The 20,480-nt window shown below is 42.0% G+C and overlaps 1 protein-coding gene across 2 annotated transcripts in view; it reads left to right on the top strand.

Annotated features, from left to right (window-relative positions):
• The window catches only part of LOC134345774 (sodium/hydrogen exchanger 9B2-like), a 180,883-nt gene that overhangs the window by 8,289 nt on the left and 152,114 nt on the right, over positions 1–20,480 (top strand). The window contains exon 2 of one of the 2 annotated variants that reach the window (XM_063046970.1): positions 7,656–7,873. The gene's annotated coding sequence lies outside the window, so the exon portion shown is untranslated. Of the gene's footprint in view, positions 1–7,655; positions 7,874–18,998; positions 19,184–20,480 lie in introns of those variants that run through there. The other variant, XM_063046968.1, reaches the window with a different exon arrangement.

Here is a 20,480-nt window from a genome sequence, read left to right as displayed (position 1 = left end):
GCTCAGGGTGTCTGACCCTCCAAGGGAGGAGTTGTAAAGTTTGATGGCCACAGGTAGGAATGACTTCCTATGACGCTCTGTGTTGCATCTCGGTGGAATGAGTCTCCGGCTGAATGTACTCCTGTGCCCACCCAGTACATTATGTAGTGGTTGGGAAACATTGACCAAGATGGCATGCAACTTGGACAGCATCCTCTTTTCAGACACCACCGTGAGAGAGTCCAGTTCCATCCCCGCAACATCACTGGCCTTACGGATGAGTTTGTTGATTCTGTTGGTGTCTGCTACCCTCAGCCTGCTGCCCCAGACATTCCACAAATTCCCTCTCTTGCAATCCAGCATCAACCTGATTTTCCCAATCCCCTTTGCATATTGAAGTCCTTCATTACAATTGTGACATTACCCTTATTACATGTCTTTTCCAGCTCCCTGGAAATCTTCCAAGGCACAAATTCATGGTCTCATGAGACTAACGGATGCCTATTATTATTTCCAGCTCCCTTTGCAATCTCAATCCCACATCTAGACTACTATTTGGAGGCCTATATATGATTCCCACAATGGTTTTTTACCTTTGCAGTTCTTAACTCCACTCACAAAGACTCAACATTCTCTGACCCTATGCCACCTCTTTCTAAAGATGTAATTCCATCTCTTACCAACAGAACCACACCACCGCCTATGCCTTCCTGCCTATCCTTATTCTTTGATGTTAAGCTCCCAACTATGGCCTTCTTTTAGTCATGTCTCAGTGATACCGACCAATCTCTAATAGTGCAACGAGTTCATCCACCTTATTCCGAATGCTATGTGCATTTGTAGCACCTTCAGTCCTGCATTTTTTGCCCTTTTGAACTTTGCCTCTGTGGTACAATTTAACTCTTTGCTCTGTCTGCATTTGTACCCAATCATTGGATTGTCATTTACTGTCACCAACATACTTATTTACCGCCTAGAAATTAATACTTGGTTAACAACATTCTTATAACAATCTAGCTTAACTTTGGGATGCTTGTAACTACTATCTGCAGCCCACACACACTGATGTTATTGTTTGGCTGGCAAATATCTCAAGCTGAATCAGACCGCTCGTATCCTTGGCATCCTATTCACTTCTGACTATCAGAACCTGCAACCTTATCTTCGTATGGAATCGCCTGCTTTAATCCGCATTGCAGGCTACTACTTGAAAATGATCTCATCACTTCAATGCACATTCACTGTTGGACCTCTTGATGATCTCTTATTCTCCAACCTTCAGCTCCTCCAATGATCTGTCTGTCTGTAACCTAACCTCCATGTCCTACTCATAATCACCATCATTGTTGTTGTTCAGTTGTTAAGTCGAGTCTGACTCTTCGTGACTTAATGAACTCCTGCACACCGAGCCTTCTTGTTGGAAACTGCCTTTCTAAGATCCTCCAAGGTCATACACATTTTTTGAGTAATATTATCTATCCATCGTAGCCTCTGTCGTCCTCTCCTCCTTTTACCTTCTGTTTTACCTAACACGAGAGTCTTCTCCAAGGAATCCTGTCTTCTCACGATGTGGCCAAAATATCTGAACTTTTGTCTCATAATCAAGTCTCCTAGTGAGCAGTCTGGCTGTATTTCTTCAGGTATTGACTTGTTGGATCTTCTTGCTGTCCAACAAACTCTGAACAGTCTCCTCCAGCATCAAAGTTCAAAGGGGTCAATTCTTTTGTATTCAGCCTCACTAATCGTCCAGCTCTCACAGCCATACATCACAACTGGAAATACCATACACTTGACTATACAGATCTTTGTAGACAATGTTATGTCTCTGCTCATCAGTATTTTATCTAAATTTGCTATTGCTGCCCTCCCCAAAGTGAGCGTGGTTTAATTTCATGGCTGCAGTTACCATCTGTAGAAATCTTTGAATTGAGGAAGACAAAATCTGTCACTGCTTCCACTTCCTTTCTATTTACTACCACAGAGTTAAGAGGGCCAATTGACATAATCTTGGTTTTCTTATTATTAAGCAACAAGCCAGCTTTTGCACTTTCTTCTTTCACTTTGATTAGAAGCTTCCTCAGATCCTCCTCACTTTCAGCCATTAGAGTAGTATCATCTGCATATCTGAGGTTGTTAATATTTCATCCGGGGATTTTGATTCCAATATTTGAGTCCTCTAGACCAGCATTCTTCATGATGTGTTCAGCATATAGATTAAGTAAGTAGGGTGACAGGATGCAGCCTTGTTGTACTCCTTTCCCAATCTTGAATCAGTTTGTAGTTCCATGTTCAGTTCTAACTTTTGTTTCTTGATCTTCATACAAGTTTCTCATAAAGCAGATCAGATGTCCAGGTATTCCCACTTCTTTAAGGATTTGCCTTAAAGTTTATTATGGCCCACACTGTCGAAAGCTTTAGAGTAGTCAATAAAACATAGATAAATACTTTTCTGGAATTCCCTTGATTTCTCCATTATCCAGCATGGGTAGGAATTTGATCTCTGGTGCCTCTGCCTCTTCTAAAACCAGCTTGTACATCCAGCAGTTCTTGTTCCATATATTGCTGGAGACTTGGTTGCATGTTCTTTAACATTACCTTGCCAGCATGTGAAATTAGTGAAATTGTTTGGTAATTTGAACATTCCTTTACATTTCCCTTCTTGGGAATTAGGATATAAACTGATCTTTTCCATTCTAAAGGCCATTGTTGGGTTTTCCAGATCTGCTGGCAAATTGCATGCAACACTTTTACAGCATCACCTTTTAAATTTTTAAACAATTCAACTGGAATCTTGTCACATCCTGCAGCCTTATTATTGGCAATGTTTTCTATTGCCCACTCAACTTCACTTTCCAGAATATCTGGCTCTAGATCGATGAGGGAGTCATTGCAGGTGTCTTTGCTGTTGGGATCTTTCCTGTATAATTCTTCTGTGTATTCCTGCCATCTCTTTCTGACGTCTTCTGCTTCTGTAAGGTCCTTCCCTTCTTTGTCTTTTAGTATACTCATTTTTGCATGAAATGTTCCTTCGATTTCTCTAATCTTCTTGAATAGATCTCTTGTTTTTCAAATTCTGTTGGCTTCTTCAGCTTCTTTGCATCGCTCCTTTAAGGAAGTTTCCTTATCTTTCCTTGCTATCTTCTTGAACTTTGCGTTCAATTGGAAGTATTTGTTCCAATTTCCATTGGCCTTCACCTCTCTTCGCTGCTCAGCCACTTGTAGGGCCTCCGCAGAAAGCTATTTTGCAATATTTTTTGTTGCCACCTCTCGTATGATGCTCCTTACTTCTATCCATAGTTCTTCTGGCCTTCTCTCTACCAGGTTTAATCTATTGAATCTGTTAGAAGCATAGAAACGTAGAAAATCTACAACACAATACAGGCCCTTTGGCCCACAAAGCTGTGCCAAACATGTCCTTACCTTAGGAATTACCTAGGGTTACCCATAGCCCTCTATTTTTCTAAGCTCCATGTACCTGTCCGGGAGTCTCTTAAAAGACCCTATCGTTTCCGCCTCCACCACCGGCGCCGGCAGCCCATTCCACACTCTCATCACTCTCTGTGTAAAAAAAAACTTACCCCTGATATCTCCTCTATACCTACTTCCAAGCACCTTAAAACTATGCCCTCTCATGCTAGCCATTTCAGCTCTGGGAAAAAGCCTCTGACTATCCACACGATCAATGCCTCTCATCATCTTGTACACCTCTATCAGGTCACCTCTCATCCTCCGTCGCTCCAAGGAGAAAAAGTCAAGTTCACTCAACCTATTCTCATAAGGCATGTTCCCCAATCTAGGCAACGTCTTTATAAATCTCCTCTGACCTTTTCTATGGTTTCCATATCCTTCCTGTAGTGAGGCGACCAGAACTGACCACAGTACTCCAAGTGGGGTCTGACCAGGCTCCTATATAGCTGTAACATTACCTCTCGGCTCTTAAACTCATTCCCACGATTGATGAAGGCCAATGCACCGTATGCCTTCTTAACCACAGAGTCAACCTGCGCAGCAGCTTTGAGTGTCCTATGGACGCATAGAAACATAGAAAACCTACAGCATAATACAGGCCCTTTGACCCACAATGCTGTGCTGAACATGTACTTACTTTAGAAATTACAACTCGAACCCCAAGATCCTTCTGATCCTCCACACTGCCAAGAGTCTTACCATTAATACTATACTCTGCCATCATATTTGACCTACCAAAATGAACCACCTCACACTTATCTGGGTTGAACTCCATCTACCACTTCTCAGCTCAGTTTTGCATCCTATCAATGTCCCACTGTAACCTCTGACAGCCCTCCACACTAGCCACAACACCCCCAACCCTTGTGTCGTCAGCAAATTTACTAACCCATCCCTCCACTTTCTCATCCAGGTCATTTATAAATATCACAAAGAGAAGGAGTCCCAGAACAGATCCCTGAGGCACACCGCTGGTGACCGACCTTCATGCAGAATATGACCCGTCTACACCCACTTTTTGCCTTCTGTGGGCAAGCCAATTCTGGATCCACAAAGTAAGATCCCCTTAGATCCCATGCCACCTTACTTTCTCAATAAGCCTTACATAGGGTATCTTATCAAATGCCTTGTTGAAATCCATATACACTACATCTACTGCTCTACCTTCATCAATGTGTTTAGTTACATACTCAAAAAAATTTAATCAAGCTCTTTAAGGCATGACCTGCCTTTGACAAACCCATGCTGACTATTCCTAATCATTTTATGCCTCTCCAAATGTTCATAAATTCTGCCTCTCAGGATCATCTCCATCAACTTACCAACTACTGAAGTAAGATTCACTGGTCAATAATTTCCTGGGCTATCTCTACACCCTTTCTTTAATAGGGGAACAACATCCGCAACCCTCCAATCCTCCAGAACCTCTCCCGTCCTCATTGATGATGCAAATATCATTGCCAGAGGCTCAGCAATCTCCTCCCTTGCCTCCCACAGTAGCCTGGGGTACATTTCGCCTGGCTCTGTTATTCACCTCCACAGCATATTCTTGAGAGATGCTATCAACATCAAACTTTGCTGGTACATTGGTTTTCCTGATGCTCTTCAGTTTCATTCTGAATATTGCAACAAGCAGCTCATGGTGTGAGCCCCAATCTACTCCTGGTCTTGTTTTAGCTGACTGTATAGAGCACTTCCATCACTGATTGCAAAGTATATAGTCAATCTAGTTTTTGGTGTTGACCATCTGGTGATGTCCATGTATAGAGCCACCTCTTAGGCTGCTGGAAGAGGGTATTTGCTATAACCAGAGAGTTAATTTGGCAAAATTCTAACAGTTGATGTCCTGCTTCATTCCGTACTCCAAGGTCAAAGTTTCCTGTTACTCCAAAGTTTCCTGTTCTGTGATTTCCAACTTTGGCATTCCAGTATCCAATGATAAATGTAACATCCTTTTTTGGGTGTCATATCCAGGAGGTGCTGTGGTTCTTCATAAAACTGGATAATTTCATCCTCTTCGGCATCTGTGGTTGGAGCATAAATTTGGCTCACTGTGATGCATGACTTAAGGATTGAAGGGCACCCATTCAGAACAGAAATGCGAAGAAATTTTTTTAGTCAAAGGGTGGTGAATCTATGGAATTTGTTGCCATGGGCAGCAGTGGAGGCCAAGTCATTAGGTGTATTTAAGGCAGAGATTGATAGGTATCTGAGTAGCCAGGGCATCAAAGGTTATGGTGGGAAGGCGGGGGAGTGGGACTAAATGGGAGAATGGATCAGCTCATGATAAAATGGCGGAGCATACTCGATGGGCCGAATGGCCAACTTCTGCTCCTTTGTCTTATGGTCTTATGTTGAAAGGCTTGCCTTGAAGCCGAATTGCGATCATTCTATCCTTTTTGGGGTTGTATCCAATCAGTGGTTTTCATACTCTTTTTTTGACAATTAAAGACATTCCATTCTTTCCGCAGGTTTCCACAATCACCATCACCTAATTCAATTTCCTCCTAATCTGCAAAATTCTCACATTTTAAGACTCTTCTTTTACTCTGCCTGCTTGTCCAACCTAATTTCTCGGCGGCTGCTTTAGAGTTCTAAGTACCTTTACTATCAAAACGTATATGTCACTGTATATATTACCCCGATTCATTTTCTTACAGACATTCACAGTAATACACTAGGATAAATGCAAAACTACACATAGACTGACAAACAACTGATGTGCAAAAGAAGACAAACTGTGCAAATACAATAAATTAAATATATATATTAAGGATCCTGTGCCTCCTTCCTGATGGCAGCAGCGAGAAGAGAGCATGGCCTGGTTGGTGGGGGTCCTTGATGATGGAAGCTGCTTTCTTGTAAATGTGTTCGATGGTGAGGAGCCCCTCCTCTCCTCAGCTTTTGGTTCCTTTCTCCCTCCCCTACATCATTTCAAGAGTAATAAAAGTCTTACCTAGGAGTTCTCTCCCATATCCCTCTTTTTCTTCTCCTCCTTGATTTGGCTTTTACTTGCACCTCAGAATCTTCTCTCCTATTGTACACTTCTCTGAAATGTCCTGGAACTTCTTCGGCTTTTCAAGCATTATATCAAACACAGCTTGTTTGATATGTTATTTGCAGCTAGGATTGTGCCAGAAATATGAGGAGCATTACTTACTCCGGGATGCTGCAGAGATTGATAGAATTAGAATGTGTGGCATCCGAGTCGGGTTTTACAGATACATCTTTAGGTTATTTATATTCCCAAACAATATCGGCAAAATTTTCTTACTCAAAAATGAGAGAAAGTCTGCAGATGCTGGAAATCAAAGTAATACGCACAAAATGCTGGAGGAACTCAGCAGGCCAGGCAGCATCTAGTAAACAGTCAACATTTCAGGCCGAGACCTTTCATCAGGATCTGATGAAGTGTCTTGGCCCAAAGCGGCAACTATTTACATTTTTCCATAATTTTCTGACTATCATTATATTAACATTGGCACTGAAGTGTGTTGGAGATAATGCCAGAATTATATCTACTGATGGTACTCAGTGATTCTAAACACTTGCTTGCAAAACTATAAAATTAAATGAAATTGATTTATATCAATAACTAATAAAATGTTATACATTGAAGAAAGTTGCCTCTAATTCATAACTTTTAAAAATATCAATTAGAAAATAAAAAAAGGTTTGAATACATCATTAAGGAAAACATTTACAAAATGTGTTTATCAATTTACCCTTAGAATAATAGTTTGAAAATTATAAATTTACTTAATAGTTTTAGTAAAGAGTTGCTGATAATATGGATAAAACTAACAAAATAAACATTTAGGACATTTTGGTTGTAATCTCTTCTGACAAGGAGCTAACAGTCTCTGTCAGGTTGAATTAATAAAATCTTTAATCCACATCATAATTACCATTATTTTATTAGAACCTGAGAAATTTAATTACTGTACTAACCTAGAATCCATGGGATGTTACACAAAGTGCCATTAAATAATATCACTTTAATAAAGATATAAGGTAGTAATATGTTGTGCAAAATAAAATGCAAGTGAAAAACATATCTTCAGGACAATTAGTAAAAATATGAAGGTAATAGGGAAAGAAATTAGGGGTGAACTGTGGCAGATTTTGTATTGTGTGTAATCTAACTTCACTTAGATGAGAAAAATATAATTTTAATTACCTTCTTTATCATGTCATTCATGCTTCAGGTGGATTCGTGTAATACCTCTGCAACTGCACTTCATACTCTTTGAATGCCTGCCAGTACACTGCTTGTCTGCTGCTGCTCAGGAACTATCCATCGCTGACAGGTCCCAAGTAGTGAACTTCTATCCTTGCTCAGAACAGCAAAAGATTCTTTAACTGCTTTTGCTCATGTGAAGAACAAATGATCTTCTGTAAATCCAACTGCTCCTCCCTCCATCAGGTGAGTATCTTTACTGCCCCTAGGGCCTATAAAAGATACCTCAGTAGTTGTCATTATTGGAATGTGAGAATTCTCTACACATGAGAAATAACACAAATGAGTACAATGGAGGTACACATAGTTACAGTCATCTTTATCACTGTAATCATATTTCAGAGACTATTAATATCAAGGAACAATAACTGAATGTTAACTGCCATGTGGTTGCTTCATATTGAATTCTGACCCAATCCCTGATAGGCCCCCATCACTTCACCTCAGACAGCGAGTCTAGCTGAGTCTTCGGTAATAACTAGCGTTTCCTTGGCTGGAAGAACACCTCTAGTTTCTCTGATTTTCCTAAGGATTATTTGCTTACACTCCCAAGAGAGGAAAGATTTGTAAACAACAGCAACCGTCATGAAATGAAATTAGTCACGACATTGTAAAGATAAACATTAGCTTTGTCATATTTCATGGAAACTTCAGAACATACAGTGAACTGTGTAAGTTGCGTCTGAATACTTGCTGAGGGCAGCCTGCAAGTGTCGCCATGCTTTCAGCACCAACACAGCATACTGATAACTTACTAACCTTAACCCATATGTCTTTGGAATGAGGAAGGAAACTAGAGCACACAGAGGAAACTCATGCGGTCACGGAGAAATCATACAAACTCCTTATAGACAGTGGCAGGAATTGAACTCTTATTTTCCATTCACTGGTGTTCTAAAGCATTATACTAACCATGGCCACAATATATATCATTGGTGCACAGACAGATGAATAACAGACTCATCTGCAAAGTAAGTTGGTACATGCTGCAAGAGGCTTGATAAGGTGTAAGGACTTGAATGCTGTGTACATCAGCAGTAGGTCAACATGTTATTCTCCCATCTTCTCTGTCTTGCTGTGGTAATTGAGTAGCTTTCTGTACTGTATACAAGAGCACAGCATTACACTCTAGCCTGTGTTGTTCTTGGCAACTTCTAATTTTGTACCTTTATGTAGCTGCTTACTTTAGTGATTAAGAAAGGGCATCTATTCCTCAGCCCTTTAAAATCCACACTCAAGTTCCACCCTTAATGTAGATTAACGTTCTAGTAAAACAAGAATTCTGCAACTGACGGTAACAATTACAACATCATAAAATTGCATGGCTAGACCATTGGTTTATAGAATCATGACGAAACAGAATTGGGTGGCAAACTCAGAAACAGAAAGATAATCAGCTGTCTTAGTTAATTTATAATGTACGATCAACACTGGTGCACCTCAGGGGTGTATGCTTAGCTCACTGCCCTACCCTCTATATTCCCATGACTGTGTGACTAGACATAGCTCAAATACCATCTATAAATTTGTTGATGATACAACCATTGTGGTAGAACAGGAGTGAGCTAGGCCAACAAGTGGATGGTGCCGCAGCAACAACCTGGCAGTAAGACGAAAGAGCTGATTGTGGACTTCCGGAAGGGTAAGACGAAGGAACACATACCAATCCTCATAGGGGGATCAGAAGTGGACGGGGTGAGCAGTTTCAAATTCCTGGGTGCCAAGATCTCTGAGGATCTAACCTGGCCCCAAAATATCAATGCAGTTATAAAGAAGGCAAGACAGCAGCTATATTTCATTAGGAGGTTGAAGAGATTTGATCTGTCAACAAATACACTCAAAAACTTCTATAGATGTACCATGGAGAGCATTCTGACATGCTGCATCACTGTCTGGTATGGGGGGTGGGGCTACTGAACAGGACCGAAAGAAGCTGCAGAGGGTTGTAAATCTAGTCAGCTGCATCTTGGGTAGTAGCATACAAAGTACCCAAGACATCTTCAAGGAGCGGCGTCTCAGAAAGGCAGCATCCATTATTAAGGACCTCCAGCATCTAGGGCATGCCCTTTACTCACTGTTACCATCAGGTAGGGGGTACAGAAGCCTGAAGGCACACACTCAGCGATTCAGGAACAGCTTCTTCCCCTCCTAAATGGACATTGAATCTTTGGATACTACCTCACTTTTTTTAATATACAGTATCATAGTTTCTTGCATGATTTTTAATCTATTCAATATATGTATACTGTAATTGATTTATTTATTATTATTGATATTTTATTTTGTTTTTTTTATTCTATATTATGTATTGCATTGAACTGCTGTTGCTAGGTTAACAAATTTCAGTCACATGCCGGTGATAATAAACCTGATTCTGATTCTGATTCATACCTAATGCTTTTACTATGCGTGCATATTGAAATTCACTTGATCCATCTGTGAACATGTTTCCTCCCTTCTGCAGTTTTCATCATGTTTTTCACCTCGGTACTTATTTCTATATATACAATGTGGAACAGGCCCTTCTACCCCTTCAAGCCGTGCTGCCCAGGAACCCACCGACTTAACCCTAGCCTAACCATGAGACAATTTACAATAACGAATTAACCTACTAACTGGTACATCTTTGAACTGTTGTGGGAAACTGGATCATCCAGAGGACGGACGGACGGACGCGCGCGCACGCGCGCGCGCACACACACACACACACACACACACACACACACACACACAGAGGAAGGAACTTACAAACTTGCTTACAGAGAATGCTGGAATTGACCTCTGCACTCCAATGCCCTGAACTGTAATAGCATAGCACTAACTGCTACGCTGCCATGTAATAGCATAGCACCGACTGCTATGCCCTGAACTGTAATAGCATAGCACCGACTGCTATGCCCTGAACTGTAATAGCATAGCACCGACTGCTATGCCCTGAACTGTAACAGCATAGCACCGACTGCTATGCCCTGAACTGTAATAGCATAGCACCGACTGCTATGCCTTGAACTGTAATAGCATAGCACCGACTGCTATGCCCTGAACTGTAATAGCATAGCACCGACTGCTACGCTGCCATGGCACTCTATCATTGATTCCACACATCTTTGAAGAAACATAACTTGCTTTTAAAGGAAGCCTTTAACCATTATTTTAATATAGTAAAGCATGTTGGGATGTCTCTACATATATAAGTGCAAGTTGTAGTTACTGTAAATATCACAAGAAACCTGTGCATATCAAGATCCAAGAAGTAAATGATTTTGGTTATTTTGACTGGAAGAGACCTTTGACCGGAAGAGACCTTTGACCAGGACCTCAATCAATATTCTTGAATCTGCAACATTTTGCATCCACTTGTGTAGACAGATTTAATATTCTTTCCGAAAGATGGCATCACTTATGATACAGCACTCACTTAACTCACTCACAACCTATGCATCATGAAAAGTACCTACTGAGACAAAATGAAACACCATATTATCCCTTTGATGTTCTCCTCATACTTATTAGAACGTCACTGGATCTCTGAACCTCCCTCTGTATTTAACTGTGTGTGTCTCTCTCTGTATTTATTTATGTCTGAGGGTTTGGGATTGTGCAGTGTTTCTATTTTCATTCTTTCTCTATCGATGTTCATTCTGCAGTCAGGAAATATGTTACAATGGTGTAGAATTTACCTCTGTGCTGGTATTTATATTTATACTTTCTTTCTATACAGTATAGTATTTCCATCATAGAATTTATGTTTTACTAGGTTCTCTTTTCCTGTAGTTATCACCCTGCATTATTTTACTTTGGTCATCTTTAGTATTGTACTTTCGTCATCTTTATTTTCCTTGCTCCATGGTTACATACATCTGTGTGTCTGTTTTACTCTCTGTGCACTAGTTGTGGAATCTTAGTACAAGGGTAGGGGCCACTTGGACCATCATTGCCTCTGTTGGTCTTTGAAATAACTATTGAATTAGCCTCCTGTGTTCCCATAATTCTTCAAATTTGTTTTTATCAGGCATATTGCCAACATCTCCATATTGCTCTGCTGTTTTGATCTGTTCCTCTATATTTATATCATCTTTTTTTAGTCCTATATTTATTTTGGTTAGGTTATGGGTCTCTGCATTCATCTTTGCTTCTGTCTTTATTTTGGGTTGAATTTGTCATCAGCACCAGAAGATGACTTTGATGGATTTTATCTTCTATGCCTCATTGTAATAGAACTGGAAGTCTGCATGCAGCAACGTCCCTGAACACTTTTGTGCAGGAGGCAGAGGAGCATATTTAGTTAGCAAATGCATTTCTTAAAGGAAGATCACGTTCACTGAATTTCCAAACTGTTTTAATATTGAAGTATAATAGGCTACTCCTGAGTTTCCAGTGTATCTGGAAGTGGTCAGGAGCAGAATGGTTGTGCTTTTCTTATAAATGCTAAACAGCATCTCAAAACTTGGTGGTGGCATGTCAGGAAATGTATTAAAGAACATCAAAGACAATGTGTGCTTTCAGAGCAATGAATATCCTTAAACCATATCTCTTATCACCAACTACAAGAGGATACAGCACACGTTAAATGTTCCTTTTATGCATTCTACAAAACATTGTTCCCACAGGTAGATGGTAAAAAAATCCTCATCTCTTCTCTGAACTCCGACCTTAACCTTCCCATTTTTCCCAGACAATACTTTCCAAACTCCTTGTATATTGCTGTGTTTCCCCCATTTCTACACATTCTATGTCGAAACCTGATACAGGTTATCTTCTGCAAAGCAAATATCACAGCACCAGAGGTAGGGCTGGGTTGGAGAGAAAGAGTGCACATGAAGCACTCAAGATCATTGCTTTCACTTAGAAAGGGCATGAAATCTTAGAAATAGGAATGACTGGTATACACTGCACCCAGCAACAATGTTTAGCATGACTGATGGGGTCGTTTTGACTTGGATAGTGCTGTACTTTGAGTTATGAGCATTGTACTGTTCCAGGCAAGTGGAGAATAGATCATCATGCTTCTGAATTGTGCCTTGGAACAAACTACCTAGTTGTGTAGTTGAGCGTAGTACCTCAGAAACTTTCAAATCTAAACTTGATAGTTATTTCAACACTATGTGAATAGGAATTTGGCAAGCTTTGTTGGCTGACTGTCAAGTACAGATGGACATAATTTCTCTTGTTGAAGATGGTTACTGCCTAGCATATCCACGGTATGAATATTACGCGCCCCTTTATGCCCTCGTCTCGATGTTTTATTGCCTGCTGGCATGGATTTCTTTATTTGCTCAGGAGCTGAAAATGGAATTGAAAATTGTATTTTCAACAAATGACCTCACTTCTGATCCGATGAGGGAAGTTCATTAATGAAGCAGCTAAAGATGTCCAGGCCTAGGATATTGCCCTGAGGAATTCCTGCAGTGATATCCTGGGGCTGAGATGATTGATTTCCAACAACCACCACCATCTTCCTTTGTGTAAGCACTGCATTGTTTTCCTCATGATTTTAATCTGCTTTGTGAACATCTTTATGGCAGGATCTGGTATCCTCATCCATGTTATCCACCAATGCAGTCGACTCTTGCTGTCCCTCAAGTGGGTAGTAAATCACTCAACTGTTACCAGAATGTCTGCTGTGGTTCAAGGTAATGCCTCGCCACTATCTTCTCAACAGCAATTAGAGGTGACAGTGAATTCTGGGTTTGTCAACCACAGCTAGATTCTAAAAACAGAAAATGAAAAAAAAGTTTCGGCATAGAAAATGTTATCCCATCCACCAGATCAAGCAGCATCAAATGTTCTGGCATCTTCTTCAACCAATCCTATTAAGATGAATGCCAGTGCAGGTCCCTGGAGCAATGTAACCTCCTCAAGCTCAACATATTAAAATAAGTTATCTGAAGGAAGAGAATCAATACAATTCCTTTCAATTAGGCACTTAATAACTTTATGAATTATATGCAAAAATCAACATTTCAAATCATGACCATTGCTTTTATCTTTTCCAATAAGCAGATACTAGTGAATTATTTAACTGTTGTCAGTTTCACCTCCTCTCAACCCATCTTCCTATAGTTTAATGTCTTTTGAACCACCTTCATTTCTTATTTAATCACTTCTGAACAGAAAAGGGATAGGATGACTAGATTCACAGAGAAAGAGATGATAGAGGAAGTAATGCTTTGCTTTTTGCACATTTGGTTAGCTGCAGTGATGAAGATGGATTTTCTATTGCATTGTCCACGTGCTACCTTTGAGGTGATCGGTTGATAATACCTGGTGCAGAGAACAAAATAATGGAAATGCTCAGCAAATCAGATAGTGTCTGGAGAGGATATTAACATTTTAGGCTGGTAATATGAAAGATGTCAGTGAGGTGTAAATAAAGGCAAGGGCAAAAAATATTGAAAAAGATGAAAAAAATACTGTGGTAATGTTCATGTATTCATTGTCCATTTAGAAATCTGAAAGCAGAAGGGAAGAAGCTGTTCCTGAAACATTGAGTATATGTCTTCAGGTTCCTGTACCTCCTCCTTGATGATAGCAATGAGAAGAGGGCATGTTCTGGGTAATGGGGGTCCTTAATGATGGATGCCACTCTTTTGAGGCGGTCCCTTTTGAAGGTGTCCTGGATGCTGGGCATGCTAGTGCCTATAATGGAGCTGGCTGAGTTTACAGTTTTCTGCAGCTTTTTCAGATCCTGTGTAGCGGGCTCTCCATACCAGACAGTGATGCAACTAGTTGGAATGCTCTTCATGGTACATCGATAGAAAATTGTGTTTTTGGTGACATGCCAATTGTTCCATTAACTAAACTATGCATATACATGAACGTTTAGTAAAGTTAATAAGATGCAATTAGAAGGTTCAAACAGCTACATGGGATTACAATGTTATGACAAAAGCAGAAACTTGGCTTTAAAACATGGGAAAGAATGTGTTCCAAGTACTACTAGATTCCAGGAATGATAGAGAAGGGAAGAAAAGAAGGATAGTGGGGAGTACTGGTTGAGAATATTGCAATGCTGGAAAGAGATGAAAAAGAAGGAAATCTATGTGTTTAGAATAAAAGTCTAAATTAAAAGTGAAATTACACCATTTTGCAACACACATCAAAGTTGCTGGTGAACGCAGCAGGCCAGGCAGCATCTCTAGGATGAGGTACAGTCAACGTTTCGGGCCGAGACTCTTCGTCAGGACTAACTGAAGGAAGAGTTAGTAAGAGATTTGAAAGTAGAGAGGGGGAGGGGGAGATCCAAAATGATAGGAGAAGACAGGAGGGGGAGGGATGGAGCCAAGAGCTGGACAGGTGATTGGCAAAGGGGACATGAGAGGATCATGGGACAGGAGGTCCAGGGAGAAAGACAGGGGGGGGCAGAAACCCAGAGGATGGGCAAGGGGTATAGTCAGAGGGACAGAGGGAGAAAAAGGAGAGTGACAGAAAGAATGTGTGTATAAAAATAAATAACGGTTGGGGTACGAGGGGGAGGTGGGGCATTAGCAGAAGTTAGAGAAGTCAATGTTCATGCCATCAGGTTGGAGGCTCTCTGCTTCTTTTTGGATTCCAGACCTAAACAGTTCCCCTCTACCACCACTCTGCTCTGTCTAGTGGAATTAGTCCCTACTCTTAATAATTTCTCTTTTGGCTCCTCCCACTTCCTCCAAACTAAAGGTGTAGCTATGGGCACCTGTATGGGTCCTAGCTATGCCTGCCTTTTTGTTGGCTTTGTGGAACAATCTATGTTCCGTGCCTATTCTGGTATCTGTCCCCTACTTTTCCTTCGCTACATCGATGACTGCATTGGCGTTGCTTCCTGCACGCATGCTGAGCTCGTTGACTTTATTAACTTTGCCTCCAACTTTCACCCTGCCCTCAAGTTTACCTGGTCCATTTCTGACACCTCCCTCCCCTTTCTAGATCTTTCTGTCTCTGGAGACAGCTGATGGAGCTGGAGACACTGATGTCTACTATAAGCCTACTGACTCTCACAGCTGTCTAGACTATTCCTCTTCTCACCCTGTCTCTTGCAAGAATGCCATCCCCTTCTCGCAATTCCTCCATCTCCGCCGCATCTGCTCTCAGGATGGGGCTTTTCATTCCAGGACGGGGGAGATGTCTTCCTTTTTTAAAGAAAGGGGCTTCTCTTCCTCCACCATCAACTCTGCTTTTAAACGCATCTCCCCCATTTCATGCACATCTGCTCTCACTCCATCCTCTCGCCACCCCACTAGGAATAGGGTTCCCCTGGTCCTCACCTACCACCCCACCAGCCTCCGGGTCCAACATATTATTCTCCGTAACTTCCGCCACCTCCAACAGGATCCCACCACTCAGCACATCTTTCCCTCCCCCTCCTCTGCTTTCTGCAGGGATCGCTCCCTACGTGACTCCCATGTCCATTCGTCCCCCCCATCCCTCCCCACTGATCTCCCTCCTGGCACTTATCCTTGTAAGCCGAACAAGTGCTACACATGCCCTTACACTTCCTCCCTTACCACCATTCAAGGCCCCAGACAGTCCTTCCAAGTGAGGTGACACTTCACCTGTGAGTCGGCTGGGGTGATTATACTGTGTCCGGTGCTCCCGATCTGGCCTTCTATATATTGGTGAGACCCAACGCAGATTGGGAGACCGCTTTGCTGAACACCTACGCTCTGTCCGCCAGAGAAAGCAGGATCTCCCAGTGGCCACATATTTTAATTCCACATCCCGTTCCCATTCTGACATGTCTATCCACGGCCTCCTCTACTGTAAAGATGAAGCCACACTCAGGTTGGAGGAACAACACCTTATATTCCGTCTGGGTAGCCTCTAACCTGATGGCATGAACATTGACTTCTCTAACTTCCGCTAATGCCCCACCTCCCCCTCGTACCCCATCTGTTATTTATTTTTATACACACATTCTTTCTCTCACTTTCCTTTTTCTCCCTCTGTCCCTCTGACTATACCCCTTGCCCATCCTCTGGGTTCCCCCCCCTTGTCTTTCTCCCCGGACTTCCTGTCCCATGATCCTCTCATATCCCCTTTGCCAATCACCTGTCCAGCTCTTGGCTCCATCCCTCCCCCTCCTGTCTTCTCCTCTCATTTTGGATCTCCCTCTCCCTCTCCCACTTTCAAATCTCTTACTAACTCTTCCTTCAGTTAGTCCTGACGAAGAGTCTCGGCCTGAAATGTTGACTGTACCTCTTCCTAGAGATGCTGCCTGGCCTGCTGTGTTCACCAGCAACTTTGATGTGTGTTGCTTGAATTTCCAGCATCTGCAGAATTCCTGTTGTTTACACCATTTTGCAGCCATTTACTGGTAAGGATATTGAGGAGTAAACATATGGGGAATATTACAGTAATGTGCAAAAGGCAAAGAATGGTGATACAGAGGTCTTTAGTCATCCCCTATAAATAAGAATAGCAACACCGTATGGCGGGGGGTAAGTTTCCAGCATGTTCCAAACATGGGCCCTTTCCAGCCCATTCCAGCAACATTTTCCAGCATGTTGCAAACATGGGTACAGCATTGCCCTTTGGTCCTTGCTAACTATGATGGCAATTTAAACTAATCACATGGTCTACATTCCTCTGTGACCTGCCTGTTCATGTGCCTGTATAAAGGCCTCTCTTAGCAGATTGATCCTTGGTTTCGTTTATGCGGAGAGGTCTGAGATTACTTTCTAGACTTTAGGAGAATGAGGATTTACCTCATGGAAACATACAAATTCCTTAAAGGGCTTCTTAGCATTGATGCAAGGATGACATTTTATGCTGGTTGAAGAATCTAGGACTTAGCACAATTTCGGAATAGAATTGTTTTAGGGATTTGCAACAGTAATTAGTGAATATTGATTGTAAAAACTGATCGTTTCACAAATCCTTCGATTCACAAATGCCCTTTGGGAAGGAGAATGTCCTTTACCTACTGTGGCTTATATGTGACTCCAAACTATCTCATGTAATTAATTTAAAAATTACTTACTAAAGCAATCTGGTGTCATCATATTTTTAAAGGACAATTAGAGGCTGGGAAATAAGTGCTAATTTTACCAGTGGTGCACGGATTCCAAAGAATGAATTAAAATGATACGTGTCACAGAATTGTAGTCCAATGTTGCAGATTCACAAGATTGGGACCTCTTATTTTTTAGCTACACTGCACCTAGCCCTGGCATGCCTATTTGTATTCTGCTTTGATTCAGTGTATATCCTGCAGTCATTTCTATTTTTCTTTTCCATGGCTATTTGCTACAATTGTAGAACACATATAAACCAAGAGCCTACTTGATCATTACAGTGTGTGGGATACTCCAGGCCATTAGGTTCTGAATGGAGGCCAAACACACCTCCACTTCTGCTATACTGTACACTGCCCAGGATAGCCAGCTTTGAACTAGTTCATTTCTAACTTCTTCGCTCTTGAATGATGATAGTGCCACACCACACAAAGTGTCTTTGGAGAACTTCCTGTGGCCCATCCAGTTCTGCCAAGGATAGTTCCCATCATTTTCCTTCTCTTATCTGAAGAATTTCTAATAAAGTATAACTGACATCTTGGTTCCCTTTAAGTCTGCTGATTTAAATTATTCGAACATACACCGAGGATCAATGATACAATTATAAGTATGAATAGAAAATATTAACAGTAAAATCAAAAGCTGGTCTTTTAGATTTATCAAGTTTGCTTTCCAGGCATTTTAACTGGCAACCTGTGGACCAGCTGTGTGGTCAAAGCCAGAGATTAGAATGTTGGACCAGGAGGTGAGTAACATGGGCGGCTATGGGCTGGAAACACAGCGGGCTTGTAGCTGGGGCTAGAAATTGGTAATGTGGACACGAGATATGGGTACGAGGACAGAGTTTCAGGTGTGTTCGTGGAGCAAGGGCTGGAAACATTGGTAAAATTGTGGCAGGGTGTTAGAAATGCTGAAATTTCCATTCAGAACCGTGTAGATTCTGTGTGCAGGGGCATACAGTAACCCCCCCCCCCACTCAACAATGTGGAGGTCGACATCCTCATGGACTATTCAGCGGTGACAGACAACACCCTGCTCTCTCAGACATGGGCATCCCGCACCAGGTGAAGCACGGACCACCTTCCAGAGGTTAAACTCCGCGATTCCCCAGCCGGTCCCAAAAGAGGAACCTCCGCAAAAGGTAGAAAATGCTAATCACCTCATAAACTGTTTACCGGACTAGAGACAGGGACAACATACAGCGAGACATTCCTCAAAGTAAACCCTCTTGCGCATGCGCCCTACTCACCTAAACGCCACACAACCCAGTTCCCTCTGGTCGCGCACGCGCCAACAACCGGGGGCCGGCAGCTGGCGCACGCGCGCTTTACCGGCGCTCTCGGGGTTTGACAGTCGACGTAGTGGTATTTTGTAAGGCTGCAGGCGCTACTCAGGGACGGAAGGAAACCGATCATCTATGCCTCGGATGCCCCCTGCCATCGCCGATCACCCCTGAGTGGCAGCCTTCGCTTGTTCGCTTTGTTTGGACGAAGTTTTCAATCAGGTGAGTTCAATAAACCGTTAGATTTATTTCTCACCTGGAAATGTGTCAGGCTATAATCCCTCCCTTATTCCCCTTTCCTTCGTCTGCACTCCGCCTCCACCCTTTAAACTTTTCCTCCTCCCCACCGCCTCTCCCTCAATTGCCCAACCCTCTCTCTTCTCCAACAATCCATCCCCTCCACCTCTCATTAACCCGCCCGCCCATTCACTTAACGCTCCCTTCCATTCACCCATTCCCCACCCTCCCTTCCATTCACCCACTCCTCCACTCCCCATTCAGCTCGCCCACCCCACCCTCCCTTCTGCCCGTCCATTCCCCCCACCCCCACTATTGCCCCTCCCATTTCCTCCCACTCTCCCCAAAATGTATGGCTTTTGGGGGGCAGGGAGAGAGGGTGGCTGTTGTAATGAGTGCGGGGTTTGACAATTCACTGGATACTTAGTTTCAGAGCTCGTTTGGATCATCTAGTGGTTACAGCAGGTTATTCTGAATGTTTGGACTCTTAAAACTATTGCCTGTCCTGCTAAGTGTTTGCAGTTCTTTCATTATACCAAATTTCACGAACTGATTTCCATCAGGCAGGTGGAATTGTCTTGGAGTCTTCAGCAATTTAAGAAAGTGCAAGGAAGTCAGGTTTTCTTCCATTTTTTAGGGATTCTTTATTTTATTTGAAAGATATTAGATGGGATGAGAAGGGGTAGGAGAAACACCTAGATTGCTGAAGATTTGTGGTGTTATGGCGAAATCTCCAAAAAATCCCCAGCCATAGTTGGGAACTGAGCTCCAACAATAGCTGACATTTGTAGGGAATATTTAATTAGTGATGGTGCAACATTATTAAGCCCCTAAAATTGTAAGCCACTCAAAGTAAAAGCTAATGGAACTATTACATAGAAAATAAAACAATACAGTACAGACACAGGGCATTTGGCCCATGACTTTTGCTGAACTAATAAAATAGTAATTAAATGCCTAACTAATTGCTTCTGTACACAATGTCCTTATGAAGGACCCTCGCCATCTAGGACATGTCCTCTTCTCATTACTACCATCAGGGAAGGAATGCAGGAGCCTGAAGACCCGCACTCAACAGTACCAGTTTCTGAACACTCCATGAAGTCATGATCACTACCTTGATACTTCTATGTTGCACTTTTTTAAAATCGTAACCCACATAATTGTAATGCCTGCACTGCAAATGCTGCTTCAACACAGTTCATGACTTGTATCAGTAACATTAAACCTGATTCAGATTCTGATATCCCTCCATTTTTTGCACAGGTATTTGCTTATCTAA

The sequence above is a fragment of the Mobula hypostoma genome, chromosome 4 (assembly GCF_963921235.1).
Source record: "Mobula hypostoma chromosome 4, sMobHyp1.1, whole genome shotgun sequence".
Classification (NCBI taxonomy): Eukaryota; Metazoa; Chordata; class Chondrichthyes; order Myliobatiformes; family Myliobatidae; genus Mobula; species Mobula hypostoma.
The sequence above is the reverse complement of the archived record's forward strand: the minus strand, read 5'-3'. Positions and strand labels throughout refer to the sequence as shown.